General features: G+C 36.9%; 1 long non-coding RNA gene across 1 annotated transcript in view; it reads left to right on the plus strand.

Moving 5' to 3' along the window:
• The window catches only part of LOC106733191 (uncharacterized), a 34,473-nt gene that overhangs the window by 13,774 nt on the left and 3,906 nt on the right, over positions 1-16,793 (plus strand). Inside the window, exon 2 of the long non-coding RNA XR_001369378.1 lies at positions 13,001-13,122. This is a non-coding gene — a long non-coding RNA (uncharacterized LOC106733191). The remainder of the gene's footprint in view (positions 1-13,000; positions 13,123-16,793) is intronic.

Consider the following 16,793-nt stretch of genomic DNA (forward strand, 5'->3'; position numbering starts at 1 on the left):
GAAGGAAATTAAGGAAAAAAATAGAGAAGTAAGACATTTGTGGGACACAAATATGATTTATTACCTGAAGATAACATATATAGTATTCTTGGCTGGGCTCATCGGAGAAGTATTTCATGTTTAGTGAATTCTCTCTACCAGCTAAATGATATATAGTGATTGAAATTTAAAATAATAAGTTAAAATTTTTTCCATCTATTTTCCCCTTGATTCCCACTCCCCTTATACCTACTCTCCTCCCACTCTGTCTGTAATATCCGCAATTGCTCTCTATGCTTTCATATCTTCTAATCTTTCAATTTCTGCCATAGAGTGCAGACATTCAGAATATATAAAGTGGGAACATATAATGCCCCTCTTTCATAGTCTGACTTGCTTTGCTTTGCAGTAAATCTTCTATGATCATCCACTTTCTGTCAAATGCCAAGGTCTCAGTGTTTTTTTTTTGTTTTTTTTTTTTTCAATCACTGAGTAGTATTCCATAGAGAATATGTGCCACGCTTTTCAATACATTCATCTGTTTGTGGACATTTGGGTTGGTTCCATGTCTTAGCAATTGTGAATAATATCACAATAAATGTGGATGTGCAAGTGTTTTCAAACTGAGTGTATTCCTATCTTTTGGGTAGATACCCAGTAGTAGAATTGTTGGACTGTAGAGTAGTTCTATTTGTTTTTGAAGAACCCCCATATTGTTCTCCACAGTGGCTGGACTAATTTACATTCCTATCAACAATTTTAGGAAAATTCCCTTTTCACTGCAGCCTTGCCAGCACTTATCATTCTTTACTTCTTAAATTTTAGCCATTCTGATGGGGGTTAGGTGGTTTCTTATTGTGGTTTTTATTTTCATCTCCATTTTGATAACAGATGTTGAGCGTTTTTTGCATGTAATTTTTGGTTGTTTGTATGTATTCCTTGGAGAGATATCTGTTCAGTTCATTTGCTCATCTTGTAATAGGATTGAATTGTTTTTGAGGGTAAACTGATGAAGCCCTTGTATATTTTGTTTATTAGTCCCTCATCTAAGGGAGAGTTTGCAAATACATTTCCCATTCTGAGGGTTGTCTCTTCACTCTAATTATTATTATTATTATCATTGCTGTGCAGAAGCTTTTTAATCTGATATAATCTCACTTGTCTATTTTTAGGCTTATTGCCTGTGCTTTAAGGGAGTTATTGCCTACTTCAATGTCTCCCAGTGTTTTCTAACAGTAGTTTTACAATTTGAGGTCTTGGGTTTAGGTCTTTGACCCTTTGAGTTGATTTTTGTTAATGGTGAGAAGTAGGAGTTCAGTTTCATTTTTATGCAGGCGTATACCTAGTTTTTCTGTCACAATATGCTAAAGAGATATTTTTTCCCTTCTTGTCTTGGGACCTTTGTCCAAAATCAGTTGGGTATATGTTTGGGGGTGAGTTTATTTATTTATTTAGTCATTCATTTATTCTGGGGTCTCTGTTCTGCTCCATTGGTCTACATGTCTGTTTTTGTGCATTACCACAACAATATCACAGTTTCATAATATATTTTGGCCCAGGATGTGAAATGACTCCTATTTTATTCTTTTTTATGCGTTATTGCTTTGATGATATGGAGTCTTTTATGATTTCATCAAATTGTCATTTTTAAAATTTTATTTCAATTTATTTTATACATCCAATCACATTATTTAGCTTGCAAAGTGAATATTTCAACATGTGTACATTTCTCACCAGTCCAGTTGACAATACTGTAAAGTTAACTTCAACAGATTATAACCCATTTCTTTGGCCCATAAATGCTTTGACTCTCTATTTTTCTCCTTAATGTCCTTCCTCAGACTCTACTCCTTCACTCACCCTCTTCCCACACTGTATCTGGTATTCACAACCCTTTACTGTGTTTCTATATCCTTTAGTCATTTAGTTTCAGTCAGAGAGTGCGGACACTCAGTATATATTAAGTGGAGACATTCAATGTCTCTCATTCATAGCCTAGCTTCCTTTACTCAGCAGTAAATCTTGCATATTTATCCACTTTCTATCAAAAGTCAGGGCCCTGTTATTTTTTATGGCTGAGTAGTATTTCCTAGAGTATATGTGCCACAGTTTTTCAATCCATTCCTCTGTTCGTAGGCATTTGGGTTGGTTTCACCTCTTAGCAATTATGAATAGTGCCAAAATAAATGTCGATGTGAAAGTGCTTTTCCAATTAAGAATTCTTCTGTCTTTGGGTAGATACTAAGGAATGGGATTGCTAGATCATATGGTAGTTCTATATGTAGATCTTTGAGGAATTTCCAAATTGTTTTCTACAGTGCCTGGACCAATTAACATTCCCACCAGCAGTGCAAGAGTGTTCCCCTTTCACCACACCCCTGCCAACACTTATCATTTTTTGTTTTATTAATCTTAGTAGATCTGACTGGGGTTAGGTGATATCTCATCATAGTTTTGATCTGTATCTCCCTTACAATGAGTGATGTTGAGCATTTTTTTCATATGCCTTTTAGTTTTTTGTATGTCATCCTTAGAGAGTGGTTTTTTCAACTCATTCTCCCATCTTTTAATAGGGTTGGTGGTTTTCTTCCGGGACAGCTGGTTGAGTTCCTTGTGTATTCTAGTTATCACCCCCTTATCTGACACATAGTTTACAAAAATATTTTCCCATTCTGAAGACTGTTGTTTCACACTAATTACTGTGTCTTTTGCCATGCAGAAACTTCTTAATCTGATGTAATCCTACTTGTCTATTTTTGGGATTATTGACTGTGCTTTGGGGTCTTATTTAAGATGTCTTCACCTGTCCCAATATCTCCCAGAGTTTCCTCAGTGTTTTCCAGCAGCATTTTTATAGTTTGAGGTCTTAGGTTTAGAGCTTTGATCCACTTTGGGTTGATTTTCATCAATCGTGAGAGGTAGGGTTTCAGATTCATCTTTCTGCAGGTGGATATCCAATTTTTCCAGCATTATTTGCTAAAGAAGATTTCCTTTTCCCACTGGATTGACTGGTACCCTTTGTCAAAAATCAGTTGGCTGTATGTTTGGGAATTTATTTCTGGGGACTCTATTCTGTTCCATTTTCCCACCTGTCTGTTTCTGTGCCAATACCATGCTGTTTTGATTACTACAGATTTGTAGTATATTTTTGGGTTAGGGAGTGAGATGCCACCCATTCCACTTCTCTTGTACAGGATTGCTTTGGCAAAGTCTTTCATGATTCTAGACAAATTGTATGATTGTCTTTTCTAGATCTGTGAAGAATATCTCTGGTACTTTGATTGGCATTGCATTAAATATGTAGATTAATTTGGGTAGAATTGCCATTTTGATTATATTAATACTTTCAATATAGGAACATGAAATGTCTTTCCACTTTTTTTGTGTCATTTTCAATTTCTTTTTTTAGCTTCTTGTAGTTTTCCTTTTGGAGGTCTTTAAATTATTTGGTTAGAGTTATTCCTAGGTGTCTTATACTTTTTGTGGCTATGGTAAATGGAATTACTTTTTTCAGTTCTATCTCAGTCTGCCTGCTGTTTGTATATAAAAATACTATAGATTTCTTTATGTTGTTTTTGTATCCTGCAACTTTACTGTGTATGTCCCGACCCGCAGGACAGTTGAACAGTCACCTGAGGGAGGGAGTGAGAGAAGGGACAAACACACAGAGGGGAGACAAGGTACTGATCAAGTCTTGTTTATTGAGGAAGTATGACAAGCTTATATGCGCTCAGGAATAGGCGTGTCTGCTTTCACAGATAGGTTTCTAGACAACGGGAAGGATGGTTGGTCATGTGGTTTCTGGGAATCGGTTTGCTCGGTGGGGAAATAGAAACTTAAGGTCTCCTTAACGTGGGACTCAAAAGTCCTTACTGAGTTTATTAGGTTGTTGTAACAATACTTGGAACATTCTGCACATAACAGTTCAGACACCCAAGGTTAGGTCCAGACAATAACCTTGGTCTCCATCTAGCGGTCACGTCCTTCATGTTCCTTAAGTCTCCTTCTTGGCTCCTCACACATATATTACTTCCAGGATTTTTTTTTTCATGGATACAATTGGATCTTCTATGTATACAATCATATCATCTGCAACTAGAGAGAGTTTCACTTCTTCTTTTCCTACTTGAATGCCTTTTATTTTATTCTCTTTTCTGATTGCATTGGTAAGGACTTCCAGTACTATATTGAGAGGCATGGAGAAAGTGGGCATCCTGTCTTGTACCAGTTTTTAGTGAAAAAACTTCCAGCTTTTCTTTATTCAGGATGATGTTCATTATGTATTTTTCATAGATAGCTTTTATTGTGTCGAGAAATGACTCTTCTATGTCAATTTTGCTGAGAGTCTTGCTCGTGAAGGGATGTTGTATCTTATCAAATGCTTTTTCTGCATCAATTGAAATAATAATGTGTTTTTCTCTTTCTTTCTGTTAATATGCTGTATTACATTTATGGTTTTGCGTATGTTGAACCAACCTTGCATTCCTGGAATAAAGCATACCTGGTCGTGTTGTAAAATCATTTTTATAAGTTGTTGGATATGATTTGGTAGTATCTTGATAACTTGAGTGGAATGGGAGTTAATTCTTCTTAAAATATTTTGTAGAATTCAGAGGTGAAGCCATCAGGACCAGGGTTTTTCTTTGTTGGGAGGTTATTTATTACTGATTCAATCTCCTGCTTGTTATGAGCCTATTCAGACTTTCTACATTCTTCTGGTTCAATCTTGGTAGATTATATGTGTTCAGGAATTTGTCCATCTCATCCAGATTTTTTTGTTCGTTGGTGTATAGTTGTTCATAGTATTGTCTCATGATGTTTTGTATTTTTATTATGTCTGTTGTTATATTGCCAGCTTCATTACAAATTTGACTGACCTGGTTCCTTTCTCTCTTCTTAATAAGACTCATTCGTGGTGAATCAATTTTATTTTTTCAAAGAACCAGCTGTTACTTTCATTTATTTTTCTCTATAGTTCGTTTATTTTCTAATTCATTTATTTCTACTTGTATCTTTATTATTTCCTTTCTCCTAGAGTTTTCTGGATATTTTGCTGTTGCTTTTCCAATTCTCTGAGGCATGAAGTTAGGTGATCCTTTTGCCTTCTTTCCATTTTCTTCTTATGTGCACTAATTGTTATGAACTTCCTTCTTATGACTGCTCTTGCAGTGTCCCAAAGATTATGGAAACTCATTTTCACTGGATTCCATGAATCTTTTCATTCCAGTCTTTATTTCTTCAGTAGTTATGAAGTCATTCAGGAGTAGGTTATTTAGTTTCCATGTATTTGTGTATTTTTGAGGATTTCTCTTGAAATTAAAATCAAGTTTAATTCCATCATGGTTGGAGAAGATGCTGTATATAGTTTCTATGCCTTTTAATCTGTAGAGGCTTGCCTTGTACCCTATAATGTGGTCAATCTTTGAAAAGGTTCTGTGTGGGGGTGAGAAAAGAGTGTACCTTCTGTGTGTGTGTGTGTGTGTGTGTGTGTGTGTGTGTGTGTTTGAGAGGTTTTTGCTATAGGGCGTGTGTGCTCACCAGAGAGACAGAGAGAGACAGAAAGTGAGAAATCCCCCCCCCTCAGGGGGGATGGCCACACCACAATCCCTTCTCCTCCATTTTCCCCTTGGATTCTTGGGCACACATGCTCATGTACCCAGCGTGAGTTTAAGCCACCGGGTCTGGGACCTGAATTGTGTTCGGCTCCATGGGAGTTCAGCGATATAGCCATTATGCTAACTGCAGGTCCCTGTACCTTGTGGTTTTTTGGTAGAAAGTTCTATAGATATCTGTTAAGTCCATTTGATTCATGGTATCATTTAGATCCTTTATCTCTTTAAATATTTTTTGTCTAGATCGTATGTCCAGAGGTGATATACCGGTCTCCAACAATTAGTGTGTTGCAGTCTATCTCTCCTTTTAGATCTAATGGTCTTTCCTTCATGTATTTGGGTGCCCCTTTTTTTAGGTACATAGGTATTTATAACTATTATATCTACTTGATTGATTAACCCTTTTATTACAATATAGTGCCTTTCTTTGTCTCTTTGAACAGTTTTTTGTTTTAAAGCCTATTTTGTCAGAAATTAGTATAGAGACTCCAGCTCTTTTTTGTTTTCTATTCGCGTGTAGTTCCTTTTTCCAGCCCTTCAGTTTTAGCCTACACATGTCTTTATCTGTGAGATGCGTTTCTTGTAGGCAATAGATAGAAGGTTTCTGTTTTTATATCCATTCAGCCAGTATGTGTCTCTTGATTGGATAATTTAATCCATTAATATTCAATGTTATTATCAATATTTCTGGACTTGTTCCTACATTTAAGTTGGCCATTGTCCTGGTTGTCTTTTATTCCATTATTTCTAACTGTTCATTCTTTAATTTTTTCGGAGCAGTACTCTCTTCGGAGTTTCTTTAAGAGCTAGTCTGATGCTGGAAAATTCTTTCAGGTTTTCCTTGAGAAGATTTTAATCTTTTTTTTCCCCATATGAAGGATAATCTTGTAGGATATAATAATCTTGGTTGAAATTGTTTCTTTCTTAACACTTTCAATATGTTTTCCCATTCTTTCCTTGCTTGCATTGTTTTCATTGAAAGGTCCCGTGTTAACCTAATGAGATGACCTTTATAAGTCACTTGTTTCTCTCTTGCCAGTTTTAGTATCTTGTCTTCACCTTCATCTTGGTCAGTCTGGTTAAGATGTGCCTTGGGTAAGATCTTTGGGTTGATTCTATCTGGGGTTCTTTGTATTTCTTGGGTCTGGATGTTTGAGTGGTTCTCTAAAGTTGGAAAGTTTTCTTCCAGGGTTTCATGGAAAAGTTGGGAAGATTTCTTCCAGGGTTTCATGGAATACATTTTCAATGCCCTTATTAGTTTCTTCACCTTCTGGGATACCACTTTTTCAGATGTTTGGATGTTTAATTGAATCTACTATTACTTGTATATTATCCTCATTTTTTTTTTTTTTTGGTCATTTTCTCTATCTTTTTGGTGATCTCTTTTTGGTGATCTTTTCTAGGTCAGAGGTTTTTCTTTCTTTCTTTTTTTTTTTTTTTTTTGAGTGAGAGATTTTGCTATAGGGCATGTGTGCTCGCCAGACAGACAGAGAGAGACAGAGAGACAGAAAGTGAGAAATCACCCCCGAGGTGGGATGGCCACGCTGCAATCCCCTCTCCTCCGTTCTCCTCTCGGGATCTTGGGCATGCACGTACACGTGCCCAGCGTGAGTTTAAGCCACCAGGTCGGTGACTCGAACCATGGTCGACTACGTGGGAGTCCAGCGACATAGCCATTACGCTAACTGCTGGTCCCTAGGTCAGAGGTTTTGTCTTCTACGTTGGAGATTTGATCTTCAGAATGGTCTAGTTGACTTTCAATACTTTCAAGAAAGTTTTTGATTTTTTGTATTACACACTTCATCTCTAATAGTTCCATCTGATTCTTTCTTATAGTCTCCATTTCTTCTTTCATATCATTGAAGAAATTTCTAATCTCTTGTATTTCATTGTCTCTTTTCTACTCATAGAGTTTCATCACTGGGAAATGTTCTAAATTCTTTCTCTGACATTTTTGTAACTTCCTCTGCTTTTTTTTAAGAGATAAAGGGGAATTACTGTGTTCTTTTAGTGGAGACATATTTCCTGGTTTACTGAGACCTGAGGCTCTTTTTCTACTTCTAGCCATTGGGAGGTGTATTTACTTTTGGATACCTTTTAGGAGAATGTTTTTTTGACTGGTTTCAAGTGTGTTTCCCTTTTGCTGTGGGCTGATGTGTGCCAAAATTGCTCTTCTGTTGTGTTTAACAATGTGGTCCCCATAGGAGGAGCCTTCAATTCAGGTGTCTGGGGAGCAGTATCTCCTTTTTTTGCAGGTGATTTAATAAAAGGGAAGATCCCTGGAAGACTCACAATACTAGGGCATTTGAGAACTGTTATCCTAGACTTATCTAGTCCCTCTAGGTGGGTGGAGGATGAGGAGGAGATGACAATATAGGAGGGAAGAAAACAGTATGAAGGCAAATAAACAAAGAAGTCATAGTGTGAAGTGTGTAGTTTTGCCAGGGGTTTGAGGATGGAACTGGGGCTCTGCTGGAAAGCTGAGGTTCTGTAGGATAAGGAGGAGTAGGAAATTAACAAAAAAAAAAAAAAAAAGAAGAAGAAGAAGAGGGAAAAAAATCTGCCTACCTTCCTGAGAGGGGTGTCTCTGGGGTTGGGGGAGCTGGAGCTGGGGCTGTGGCCAGAGACTGGCCCTGCCTCAGGGTCCTTTGCTGACCAAGAGTCTAGGGGTAATTACCATTTTGATTGCATTAATTCTTCTAATCCATAAACATGGGTGTACTTTGACTTTTTGGTATTCTTTTCAATTTATTTCTTTAGTTTTTCATAGTTTTCCTCATATAAGGAAATTTAAACTCAGTGTGCTCATTGTTGGTGAATAAAGATGCTATTGCTTTTTGTATGTTGATTTTGTGTCCTGTCACTTTACTGTATTCATTTATCACTTCAGGAGGTTTTTTTGTGTGTGTGTGTGTGTGTGTGTGTGTGGATTTCTTTTGGTTTTATTTTGTGTGTGTGTGTGTGTGTGTGTGTGTGTGTGGATTTCTTTTGGTTTTATATGTATATAATCATGTCATCTGAAAGCAGAGGTAATTTAACTTCTTTTTCTACTTGAATGTCTTTTACTTTATTTTTCTCGTCTGATTGTATTGGCTAGGATTTTCATTACTATATTGAATAGGAGTGGAGAAAGTAGGCAGCCTTGCCTTATTCCAGTTTTAGTGGATAAAAGCTTTTCCCCATTCTGTATGATGTTAGCTCTGTGGTTTTTATATATGGCTTTAATTGCATTGAAAAATGTCCTTTCTGTGCCAATTTTGCTATGAGTCTTAATCATAAAGTGATGTTGTATTTTATTAAATGCGTTTTCTGCATCAATTGATATTATAATATGGTTTTTAATCTTTCCTGCTGTTAATATGATGTATTACATTTATGGTTTTGCATATGTCGAACCATTCTTGCAGCCCTGGAATAGTCTACTTGATCATGTTGTATAATCTTTTTAATGTGTCTTTGGATACAATTTGCTAGTATCATGTTGAGAATTGTTGCATCTGCATTCAGCAGAGATATTAGTTTATCACTTACTTTTTTGTTGTAGTTGCTGTTATGTCCTTGTCTATTTGAGAGTTCAGGGTATTGGAGGCTTCATAAAGTGAATTTGGGAGGGTTCTTTTATTTTGGATTGTTAGACATAGTTTGAGAAGAATGGAAATGAGCTCTTCTTTAAAAGTTTTGTGGAGGGGCCAGCAAGTGGCATGGTGGTGAAGGTGCAGGACCCTCCCACATGGCTGATCACAGTTCAAGGCCCGGACCTGGTGGCTTACTTTCTCACTTTCCCTCTCTGTGTGTGTGTGTGTGTGTGTGTGTCTCTCTGGTCAAATTAAAATAAATAAAATTATTTATAAATATATAAATAATGAAGAAAACAGATTGTAGATTTCAGAAGTGAAACCCTCAGGATCTGAACTTTTCTTGGTTGGGAGGCTATTTATTACTCATTCGATCTCATTGCTTTTTCGTGGTCTATTCAGGTTTTCTATGTCTTCCTGATTCAATCTCTGTAGATTCTGTTTCCAGAAATTTGTCAATCTCATCCAGGTTTTTTTGCTTGGTGTATAGTTGCTTGTATTTCTGTTCAGTAGATTCTATGTTTCCAGAAATTTGTCAATATCATCCAGGTTTTCTTGCTTGGTGTATAGTTGCTTGTATTTCTGTTCTGTCTGTTGTAATATTGCCTGCTTTATTGATGATTAAATTTATTTGGCTCCTTTCTCTGTTCTTAATTAGTATAGCTAATGGTATGTCAATTTTGTTTATCTTCCTAAAGAACCAGTTTTTTGTTTCATTTATTTTCTATATAGTTCATTTATTCTGTATTTAATTTACTTCTGTTCTAATCTTTATTACTTACTTTCTCCTGTTATTTTTGGGATATATTGTTGTTAATTTTCCAGTTCCCTGGGATGTGTAATTAGGTTGTCTATTTGCCACCTTTCAGTTTTACTGCCTGGGATGTGTTGTTAGGTTGTCTATTTGCCACCTTTCAGTTTTTTTCTTGTGAGCAGTAATTGCTAACAACTTCTCCCTTATGACTGTTCTCTCTGTGTTTCATAAATTATGAAAATTCATGTGCTCATTATCATTGGTTTCAATGAATTTTAAAATTTTGGTCTTTATTTAATGGGTGCAAAATCATTTAGGAACAGGTGTTTAATTTCTATGTGTTTGTGTATTTTAAAATTTTTCCCCACTGCAGTTACTTTCAAGTTTTATTCCATTGTGGTCAGAGAAGATTCTGGATATAGTTTCCATATCTTTGAATTTGTAAAGGCTAGCTTTGTGCTCTATCTTTAAAAATGTTCCATCCTCAGTTTAGAAAAATGTATATTTTGTGATTGTTGGGTGGAAAGTTATGTCAAGTACATTTCATTTATGGTGTTGTTTAGATCCTGTGTTTCTTTACTTCTTTGGCTAGATGATCTGTCCAAAGAAGACAGCAGGATACTGAGATTCTCCAATGATTATTGTGTTGCAGTCTATTTCTCTTATTAGATTTAGCAGTCTTTCTTTCATGTATTTGGATGCTCCAGTGTTGAGTAGATATTTTTAAGTGTTATATTTTCTTGGTAAATTAGCCCTTTTAGTACTGTATCGTGCCCTTCATTGTCTCTGTTTTACAGTTTTTGTCTTAAAGTCTATTTTGTCTGATACCAGTATCATAACTCCAACTTTTTAAAAAATTTCCATTTTCATAGAATACCCTTTTTTTAGCCCTTCTCTTTCAGTCTATGTATGTCGTTATCCATGAGGTGCATTTCTTGTAGGTAGCATACAGAGGGCTTTTTTTTTTTCCCATTCTGTCAGTCTTTTTCTTTTAATTGGAGATTTTAACCCATTAACATTTAACATTATTGTCAATATTTGCAGACTTATTCATGCTATTTTTAAAGCTATTTTCTTTCTATTTTTTATGTTTCCTATTTCTGTTTGTCTCTCTTTAATTTTCCTGATACAGTACTACTTTCAGTACTTCTTGAAGAAAAGGTCTAGTGTTCATAAATTCTTTCAGTTTTTGTTTATCTGAGAATGATTTTATTTGTTCCTCCCATTTGAAGGATAGTCTTGCCAGGTATAATAGTCTTGGTTGAAATTGTTTTTATTTTAATGTTTTGAATATGTCTGCCCATTCTTTCCTTGCCTGCACTGTTTCAGTTGAGAGGTCTGATGTTAATGGGACAAACTTTGTAAGTAACCTGATATTTCTCTTTCACCATTTTTAGAATTTTGTCTTGGTCTTTGATTTTGATCAATCTGTCTATGATGTACTGTTGAGGGGATCTTCTTATGTTGATTCTATTTGGGATTGTTTGTTTGTTGGGCCTGAGTGTCTGAATGTTTCTCTAAGTTTGGAAAGTTTTCTGCAAGTATTTCATAGAATAGAACTTTGATGCCCTTGTCAGGTTCTTCACCTTCTAGAATAAATATTATTTGGATATTTGGACACTTAATGGTGTCTAGTATGTTGTCCTCATTTTTTCAATCTAAGTCAGAGGCTTTTGTCTTCCAGAGCAGAATGTCTATACTCTGCATGGTTTAATCTTATATTAATACTTTTTTTTTGGAGGGGGGAGGTTTTTTGCTACAGGGTGCATGGACTCGCCAGAAAGACATAGAGAAATAGAGAGACAGAAAGCGAGAAATGATCCCCCCAGGGGGATGGCCATGCTGCAATCCCTTCTCCTCCATTCTCCTCTCGGGATCTTGGGCACGCACGCACACATGCCCAGTGTGAGTTTAAGCCACTGGGTCCAGGACTCGAACTGCGGTCGACTACGTGGGAGTCCAGTGACATAGCCATTATGCCAACTGCTGGTCCCTCTATTAATACTTTTGAGGGAAGTTTTTATTTCCTGTATTGCAGTCTTCATCTCTAGAGATTCTGTTTGATTCTTTTTTATGGTGTCTATTCCTCCTTCAAGTCATGGAAGGACTTCCTCATCTCCTGGAGTTATTTATTTTTTTTCCCCTTGCATCTCATTTAGTTTTGTCACTATGAATATTCTGAATTATTTTTCTGACATTTCTGTGAATTCTTTTGTGTTGTCTATGGTTGAGGGAGAATTGTTCTGGTCTTTTGAGGGAGAGATATTTCCTTGTTTTCTCATATGTCTTATGTCTCTGCATTGGTTTCTGGTCATCTGATGAATTATATACCTCTTCCTACTGTTCTGAAGATTCTATAGTGTCAGAGGGGAGACAAGCTCTACTTCTCAGGCATGTTCTTGGGAGAGGGCTTTGTCATCCAATCAGAAAAGAGTATATGTCACCAGCTTTAGGTGTTAATTTCTGTCCCAGCCTCTCAGGACCAGGTTCAACTGGGGTCAAGATGGAGAAATTCAACTGGAGAAGGAAATAGGTTCAACAAACTATAAAACCTCAAAATACACCTGGGTGGGCAGAATGCAGTAAAAGGTCTGGTACAAGGTCCCTTTGCACTCTATCTCTCTCGCTGTCACTAATTCCTGTACCATGGCGAAGATTCGGGGGCTTAATGGTGGAGGGAGGCAGGAGGGAGTTAGTCCAAGACATATCAGGCAGAATGCAATAAGAAGTCTGAGACTTGGTCCTTTTGTGCTCAGTCTATATCTCTCATTGCTCCTGGCTCCTTCCCCATAGAGAAGACTTGGTGCTTAAATTAACCCCCAAATTTCAAATGATAAAGATTCCTATTTCTCATTTTACAACAAAATTGTGCCAAATTATGACAGAGACTTCTCTGTCTTACCTGAAGATTATTTTAGTTCTCTCCTCTTCCCACATCTAAACCCCTAGAATCTCACAATTTGGTGCATCTATTCAGTGAATCTCAACCAGTGGAAAGTGAACAAGAGTGATACAGATCTCTTCTATGACTGGTCTCCACAGATAGACGTTCTGTCAACATTTCGCCATGTTCTTTTTAGGTCATTAAAGAGGATGCAATTGACCTAAAGGAGATCACAGATTCAAGATAGAAGAAATTTGGATCCTTATAGATTCATGCTTATGGCTTCCCAGTTAACATCTTCACTGTATTCTGATAGAGGTGAGAAATAAACTTTTGCTATGTTGAACCACTAGAATTAGGATTTATCTGTTACAGTAGCTAGAGTTACCTTAACTAACGCACAAAAAAAGACTTCAATATTAATTAAAATATAAAATTACATTTGCTTTATAAGAGATTTTATGATGTAGAAATAAGAATGAAGTTTGTAAACATGGAAGAAAAGACAAAAATTCATTGATTGTTGATAGATTTGATCACATGAAAACCTTTTAAACCAATTGCAAATTAATTAATTAATTATGATTGTGGCGAGAATACTTCATATGAGGTCTAACCTTGCAGCAAACGTTGAAATGCACAATACAGCAGCAATGTTAGTAGGCACAATGTTGTAAAGCAGAGTTCCAGAGCTTACTCATCTGGCATAATTGAAACTTTCCATCTGTTGAAAAGCAGCTCTCTGTTTTCCCCTCACGCCCAGATTCTCGCAACCAACATTCTATTTTCTGTTTTTATGAGTTTGACTGTTTTAGATACTTGGTATAAGTGGAATCACATAACATACGTCATTCTGTGACTGGCTGGTTTCACATAGCACAATGTCCTCCACACTTTTTCATGCTTTCATACATGGAAGAATTTCCTTCTTTTTAAAGACTGAATACTATTGTCACACACACACACACACACACACACACACCATTTTGTTTGATCATTTATCCATTGATGAGCATTGAGGTTGTTTCCATTTCTTGGCTATTGTGAATAATACTGCAATACACTTGGGGTACAGAACTATCCTGAAGACTCATCACTAATCATTATTTGTTTAGAGAATGAACTTTTTAGCATTTACTTTATAACTAAAGTAAGTAGCTCTAGGCAAACAAAAGCTCTCTGCAGTTTAAATCAACTCCTGCATCTGAACTACATATGCATTATTCCTATTATTATTATAGTTATAATGATAATTAAAAATTTGAATACAATCTTTATACTAACTAAAAGAGAAAACAAATGGAAATATCACTCTTAAGTTACATGTAAGTATTATTTTCAAAACATTGAAAATAATTTTCCCTCTCCAACATCAACTTGAGCAAAAGAGTAAACTCCTACTAGGCAGTCATTTCTGAAGACAATAACAAGAAAATTAAAAACTATTGGGTTGTCAGGAAAGTCATGACACAGTTTTGCACAGAAAAACAGAAGAATATGTCATACAAAAGAAGGCCTCCCGTTTTTTGGTATAGTTCTAGAAGTGAAATATTTGGTTTGTTTGAAGGTTGAGTGAATCTTGGAGAAAATCTACTTCTATGTTTAGGATTTGAAGGTGGTTGGTAGGGATGGACTCTATAGGATGAGAAGAGAGAAGGAAAAACAGATCCTCTCTGCCAAAATTGTTCTCTGGTTTCCATTGGCAACAGTGAATTCAGATTAGACAAAAAGAGGTGTGAACATAATCTGGTAACAGTGAAACCTGAGAGGAGGGGAGGAAAAGCTCTGTTTCAGAAAAAAAATTTCCTTCTGCGGGAGGTCCCATACAGACATTGGCTCTTATCTTGCTGGACAACAAACAAGAGAAAAAAATTTAAAAGTGTTCAATGACCCAATTGCCAATAGAATAATTTCATTATTCAACAAACAAACGAAACAAAAAACAAAAACCCAAGAAAACAACAATAAATGTTTTTTATATCTTGTATTTTCAAAGATTAAAAAGGATGCTAAAAACACAAAAGTATATAAAACATGTATTTGTGTAGTTAGCTAGTAGAAAAGTTGCTTGTTAAGTTCTGTCAACAATGATCTGACAACATGTATCAATACTTAACACATGTATACTCTCACCCAGTAAGTCTTCTCTATGAAAGTTATACTTAGGAAACTGGGATTTATTTTTAATAACTTTATTTTATTTTTTATTTACTCATTCTTTGATTTTTTAATTTGACCAGAGAGAGACAGAGATTGAGAGTGAGAGAGAGAGGAAGTGAGAAAACAAGCCACCAGATTCAGGACTTGAACCATGGTCGGCCATGTGGGAGTGTCCAATGCCTTAACCACCACACCATCCACTGGTCCCAGGAAACTGGGAAATTTTGGAAAGGCGTTCTTTGTGGTGTTGCAAATAATGGTAAAAATGAGGAACATCACAAATGCCCAACAATTGTAGAACACTACATTATTAGTCACATATAAACGTAAACTTTGCTACTGCTTGGATTGAAGGTATAATGGACAATGGGATGGAGCAAGGGATCCTACTGACACCCCTGTCAGTTTAATCCTCTTTGCCTTCTCTGAACTGGATTCTGCTTCCAGAAATCCTCCTGTTTCACCGACTCCCTGTTTGATGACAGATGCTATGATTCACCACTTTCCCGAAGCCCCGAGCTCCCTTGCCGTGAAGCATGGTCCAGTGACTTTGTCTCAACTCACTGACTTGTCCCTGGAGGGCTTCTCAGCATGCCATGTGGCTGGGCGTCCTGAGATCAGAGTCTGCACTGCAGAACATGATGAACGTGCTAAAAACCTTCTGTAGCTTCTTCCCTGTTAGTATACCTCTATTTATTTATTTCAGTTTTGCTATAGGGCATGTGTGTTTGCCAGAGAGAAACACACATAGAGAGGGACAGTGAGAAGTCACCACCTGGGGAGACAGCCATGCCTCAATCCCTTCTCCAGTCTCCTCTCATGATTTTGGACACACACACACACACACACACACACACACACACACACACACACACCAGGTATGATTTTCAAGCCACCAGGTCTGGTACTTGAACTGCCATTCCACCTGCTGGCTCTCGTGTTAGTCTACCTCTTAATACCACTGTTAAGACGTACAGGTATTCACAGGTGCACCCACAGAGGTCTGTGTGACAATAAGGTTATGAGCAGGGACTGTGGCATTTGACTCCCTGGGTTAGAATCTTGGCTCTGAATCTTACTAGATACATGATCTTGAGAAATACACTTAACCGCACTGTGCCTCAGTTACTTCACCTAGAAAATGAGGCCATGAAAATTACCTCATTGTTTTCAGGGTAAGTTGCCTACACAAAGCATGTGCACGGGACTTGGCACCCAGTTCACCATCAGTACACTTTAATGATCAGCTCTTCGTGGGCTCACACACCTGAATGTAGAATTGAAAGTTTCATACATCATTATGAAAATTTACTGGCAAATGTTAAGGAACCAGTGTTGAAGCAGCCCAAGCAAAGAAAGCAATTTACTGGCTTATTTAACTGGGGAGTCCAGAGGTTGAGTTCATCTTGAGCCTCGTTTCATTGAAAGTTCAAATGGTGTCAAGCAATGCTGATTGCCTAAATCTTGGGCCAGTAAGTTTTCTAAACTGTGATAGGTGGATATATAAAAGAGTTAAACTCAGAATTAAGATGTCAGAATTCAAATCCCAATCTTAATGCTTGTCAATGTGTGAATTTAGGAAGGTCAATCTCTGTCTTTGAGAACAGAAGGAAAAATCTCCTACTTGGGACCTGAGAACTCCCCATCATATAAGATTTCCTTTCCGCCTGAGACAGAAGACAGTGAACAGGCCGTAGCTGCCATCTAGAAAGGATGTGTAGATCTATGTACCTCCTCCCCTGGAGGCCTCATAGCTGCTGCAAGAAAGACCAGGCAGTTTCTGTAAGTCACCACTTACAGGCTATTATTGGTCAGCATGCTTCCTGCTG

Source organism: Tupaia chinensis, unplaced genomic scaffold (genome assembly GCF_000334495.1).
Source record: "Tupaia chinensis unplaced genomic scaffold, TupChi_1.0 Scaffold141014_1, whole genome shotgun sequence".
Lineage (NCBI taxonomy): Eukaryota > Metazoa > Chordata > Mammalia > Scandentia > Tupaiidae > Tupaia > Tupaia belangeri.